This window comes from Phocoena phocoena, chromosome 2 (genome assembly GCF_963924675.1).
Source record: "Phocoena phocoena chromosome 2, mPhoPho1.1, whole genome shotgun sequence".
Lineage (NCBI taxonomy): Eukaryota > Metazoa > Chordata > Mammalia > Artiodactyla > Phocoenidae > Phocoena > Phocoena phocoena.
Window position 1 is genome coordinate 87,531,897 of NC_089220.1, and position 5,113 is coordinate 87,537,009.

Genomic DNA, 5,113 nt, shown 5'->3' on the forward strand with positions numbered 1-5,113 from the left:
AACCCCTGCCTCTGGTAACCACAAATATGGTCTCTTTTTCTATGAGTTTGTTTTTGAAGTATAATTAACCTACAACACTATATTAGTTCCTGTCACACAATATGATATTTCTATACATTTCAAAATAGTCACCATGATTATAGTGTCACCATACAAAGATATTACATAGTTATTGACTATATTCTACACACTGTACATTTTATACCCATGGCTTATTTATTTTGCAACTGGACGTTTGTACCTCTTAATCTCCCTCATCTATTTCTTTCCTCCCCCACCACTGCCCCTCTGGCAACAACTTGTTTGTTCTCTGTAATTATAACTCTGTTTCTGTTTTTTTATGTTTGTTCATTTGTTCTGATTTTTAGATTCCACATATAAGTGAAATCAGACAGTATTTGTCTTTCTCTGATTTATTTCACTTAGCACAATACCCTCTAGGTCCATCCATGTTGTCAAAAATGCAAGATTTCATTCTTTTTTATGGCTGAGTAATATTCCATTTTATATACATATATATATATATATATATATATATATATATATATATATATATATATAAAATCTGTAATATTTTATGGGAAAACCAAAATGAGCTTTTTGGCCAACCCAATATATATACACATACATTCCAGAACTTCTTTATCCATTCATCTATTGATGGGCATTTAGGTTGCTTCCATATCTTGGCTATTGTAAATAATGCTGTAATGAACACAGGGGTGCATATATCTTTTCTAATTAGTGTTTTTGTTTTCTTTGGATAAATACCCAGGAGTGGAAATGCTGGATCACATGATAGTTCTATTTTTAATTTTTTGAGTAATCTCCATACTGCTTTCCATAGTGGCTGTACCAGTTTACATTCCCACCAACAGTTAACAAGTGTTCCCTTTTCTCCACATCCTTGCCAACACTTGTTATTTGCTGTTTTTTTTTTTTTTTTTTTTTTTTTTTGAGGTACACGGGCCTGTCACTGCTGTGGCCTCTCCCATTGCGGAGCACAGGCTCCGGATGCACAGGCTCAGTGGCCATGGCTCACGGGCCCAGCCGCTCCGCGGAATGTGGGATCTTCCTGGACCGGGGCATGAACCCGTGTCCCCTGCATCGGCAGGTAGACTCTCAACCACTGCACCACCAGGGAAGCCCTATTTGCTGTCTTTTTGATAATATCCATTCTGATGGGTGTGAGGTGATATCTCATTGTGGTTTTGATTTGCATTTCACTGATGATTAGTGATGTTGAGCACCTTTTCATATGTCTGTAACCATCTGTATGTCTTACTTGGAAAAATGCCTGTTTAGACCCTCGGTCCATTTTTTAATCAGGTTGTTTGTTTTTTTGATGTTGAGTTATATGAGTTTTTTGTATACTGTGGATATTAACCCCTTATTGGATATATCATTTACAAATACCTTCTCCTATATCGTAGGTGGCCTTTTCATTTTGTTAATAGTTTCCTTTGCTGTGCAAAAACTTAAATGCAGTCCCATTTGGTTATTTTTGCTTTCATTTCCCTTGCCTGAAGAGACATATCCAAAGACATATTACTAAGACTGATGTCAGAGAGCTTACTGCCTTTGTTTTCTTCTAGAAGTTTTATTGTTTCAGGTCTTACAGTTCAATCTTTAATTCATTTTGAATTTATTTCTGTGTATAGTGTAAGAAAGTAATCCAGTTGTTTTTTTGCATGTAGCTGTCCAGTTTTCACAACATCATTTACTGAAGAGGCTATCTTTTCTCCATTGTATATTCTTGCCTCGTTTGTCCTAGGTTAATTGCCCATATAAGTGTGTGTTCATTTCTGGCCACTCTGTTCTGTTCCATTGATCTATGTGTCTGTTTTTGTGCCAGTACCATACTGTTTTGATGACTGTAGCTTTGTAGTATAGTTTGAAGCCAGGGCATGTGATACCTTCAGCTTTGTTCTTCTTTCTCAAGATTATTTTGGCTATTCAGGGTCTATTGTGTTTCCATACAAATTTTAGAATTACCAGATTCATTGGTGAGTTCTAGTAGTTTTTTGGTGGTGTCCTTCGGAATTTCTACATATAGTATAAAGTCATCTGCAAACAATGACAGTTTTACTTCTTCCTTTCCAACTTGGATTCCTTTTATTTCTTTTTCTTGTCTGATTGCAATGGTTAGGACTTCCAATACTATGTTGAATAAAAGTGGTGAGAGTAGGCATCCTTGTCTTGCTCCTGATCTCAGAGGAAATGCTTTCAGCTTTTCACCACTGAGTATAATGTTAGTTGTGGGCTTGTCATATGTGGCCTTTATTATGTTGAGGTATGTTCCTTCTATACCCACTTCACTGACAGTTTTTTGTTTTTTAAACATCTTTATTGGAGTATAATTGCTTTACAATGGTGTGTTAGTTTCTGCTTTATAACAAAGTAAATCAGCTATACATACACATATATACTCATATCTCCTCCCTCTTGTGTCTCCTTCCCACCCTCCCTATCCCATCCCTCTAGGTGGTCACAAAGCACCAAGCTGATCTCCCTATGCTATGTGGCTGCTTCCCACTGGCTATCTATTTTACATTTGATAGTATATATTAGTCCATGCCACTCTGTCACTGAAAGATTTTAATCATAAGTAAATGTTGAATTTTGTCAAAACCTTATTTTTTTTCATCTATTGAGAGTATCATATGATTTTTATTATTCAATTTGTTAATGTGATGTATCACATTGATTGACTTGTGGATATCAAACCATCCTTGCATCTCTGGGATAAATCTCACTTGATAACGATGTATGATCCTTTTAAGCTTTGTTGAATTTGATTTGCTAATATTTTGTTGAGGATTTTTGCATCTATGTTCATCAGGGATGTTGGCCTATAATTTTGTTTTTTCTGATATTTGTTTGGTTTTGGCATCAGAGTGACGCTGGTCTTGTAAAATGAGTTCAGAAGCATTCCTTCCCCTGCATTTTTCTTGGAATAGTTTGAGAAGGATAGGAGGATAGGTGTTAACTCTTCTCTTAATGGTAGAATTCACCTGTGAAGCCATCTGGTCATGGGCTTTTTTTTGGTTGGGAGTTTTTTGGTTACTGATTCAATTTCATTACTGGTGAAGTGGTCTGTTTCTTCCTGGTTCAGTCTTGGGAGATTGTACATTTCTAGGATTTTTTCCATTTCTTCTAGGTTGTCCATTTTATTGGCATATAATTGTTCCCAGTAATCTCTTATGATACTTGGTATTTCTGTGGTGTCAGTTGTAACTTCTCCTTTTTCATTTCTGTTTTCATTTATTTGGGGCCTCTCTCTTTTTTTCTTGATGAGTCTGGCTAGAGGTTGATCAATTTTGTTTATCTTTTCAAAGAACCAGCTCTTAGTTTTATTGATCTTTTCTATTTTTTAAGTCCCTATTTCATTTATTTCCACTCTGATCTTTATGATTTCTTTCCTTTCACTAATTTTGAGTTTTGTTCTTCTCTTTCTAGTTTCTATAGGTGTAAGGTTAGGTTGTTTATTTGAGATTTTTCTTGTTTCCTGAGTTAGGCTTGTATCACTGTAAACTTCCCTCTTAGAACTGCTTCTACTGCGTCCCACAGATTTTTGGATCATGTTTTTGTTTTCATTTGTCTCCAGGTATATTTTTAATTTCTTCTTTGATTTCTTCAGTGATCCACTGGTTGTTTAGTAGCATACTGTTTAGCCTCCATGTGTTTGTGTGGTCTTTTTTTTTCCTTGTAGTTGATTTCTAGTTTCATAGCATTGTGACTGGAAAAGATGCTTGATATGATTTCAGTTTTCTTAAATTTACTGAGTCTTGTTTTGTGGCCTTGTTTTGTGACCTATTCTGGAGAATGCAGAGTTATCAAAAACTTTTGAGTACACATTTTTCTCTATCTATATACTTTATACTGCTGTCAATCTTATTTTAAGTACTACTAATGCTTAATCTTTGTCTCATTTTTTTTCAGTTAAAAATTCAGATTGAGCTTTCTCATAAGTGGCTCCCAGAAGATTCACCCCACCCCACTGTGGGAACACAGCAGTTGGGGATATGGAGACAGGAATGGAACCAGAATCAGAGTTCAAATATACCAGAAAATGTGGACCATAAATTCTTATATAAGTCAGAGACTGACTGGCCAAGAGCTGTGGGACATTGAGGACTTTAGCATTCACTGTAAACTTTGGCACAGGTCACTTATTTCTCTTAATACTGGATCCAAAAAGCACAATGAACACAAGAATGTGCTATGGTACTAGGGTGAATTCCAGACAAGCACGAGAATCCTGTACATCTGGGGAAGGAGGCACAACTCCTGAGGTGATCTTGGAAGTGGAACTGATAGAACTTGGGGAAAGTGATGAAATAATTGATCTCACTTGTGACTCTCTAGAACCTGCAGTGATTGACCTAACTCACCATGACTCTGTTGTGATTACTGAAGAAAGGAGGAGGCCAAGGGGAAATACAAGGTCACTCCAAGGCCAAACTGGCAGCTGTGTGGTGAGCAGTGATAAGGAGGGGTTGATGAGGGACAGAGATGTATCTGTGACCAACAGTGCCTACCATAATGCCCTGGAAGAAGAAACTTTAAGTTGCACACTACCTGGTTATATCTGGTGTCGAATTTGTAGGGATGGGTACTTAGAGATTGAGCTGAGTAAACGACATATCTACTCTACACAATGTGGCCACATCTTCTGTAGTCAGTGCCTCTGCACTTCCCTTAAATATACTAGAAATTGCCCAGTTTGTTTGAAAAAAATCAGCTGCCATCTGTACCACCGCATCTATATATGATGTGTGCTGTGTTGCTCAGGACAGACAGACAACCTAGCTAGATTCTTCCATGTCCTTGTGCAGAAACGGTGGGTTGTTGGCATTCAGTGCACTGAATTAAAAACGCCTGATTTTAAAAATTGCTCTCTGGAGTATATAAAATTTTTTTTTCATTTCCCACACACAATGAGACTACCTTTTGCTTTGTTTTGTTTCATGCTGCAGGACTGGACTTGGTTGTCATAGTATGCCAGAGACTGGTGGTTGTCCTCAAAGCAAATTTTCCTTTCTTTCTCATAACAATCAATTTTTAATTGGCTGCATGTGAGCATTTTGGGTCATGTAAATAAGGGCAACAT

General features: G+C 36.8%; 1 pseudogene; it reads left to right on the forward strand.

Moving 5' to 3' along the window:
* The first annotated feature begins 4,205 nt into the window (after positions 1-4,205).
* On the forward strand, positions 4,206-4,775 carry LOC136118456 (E3 ubiquitin-protein ligase RNF4 pseudogene; annotated as a pseudogene).
* The last annotated feature ends 338 nt before the right edge of the window (positions 4,776-5,113 follow it).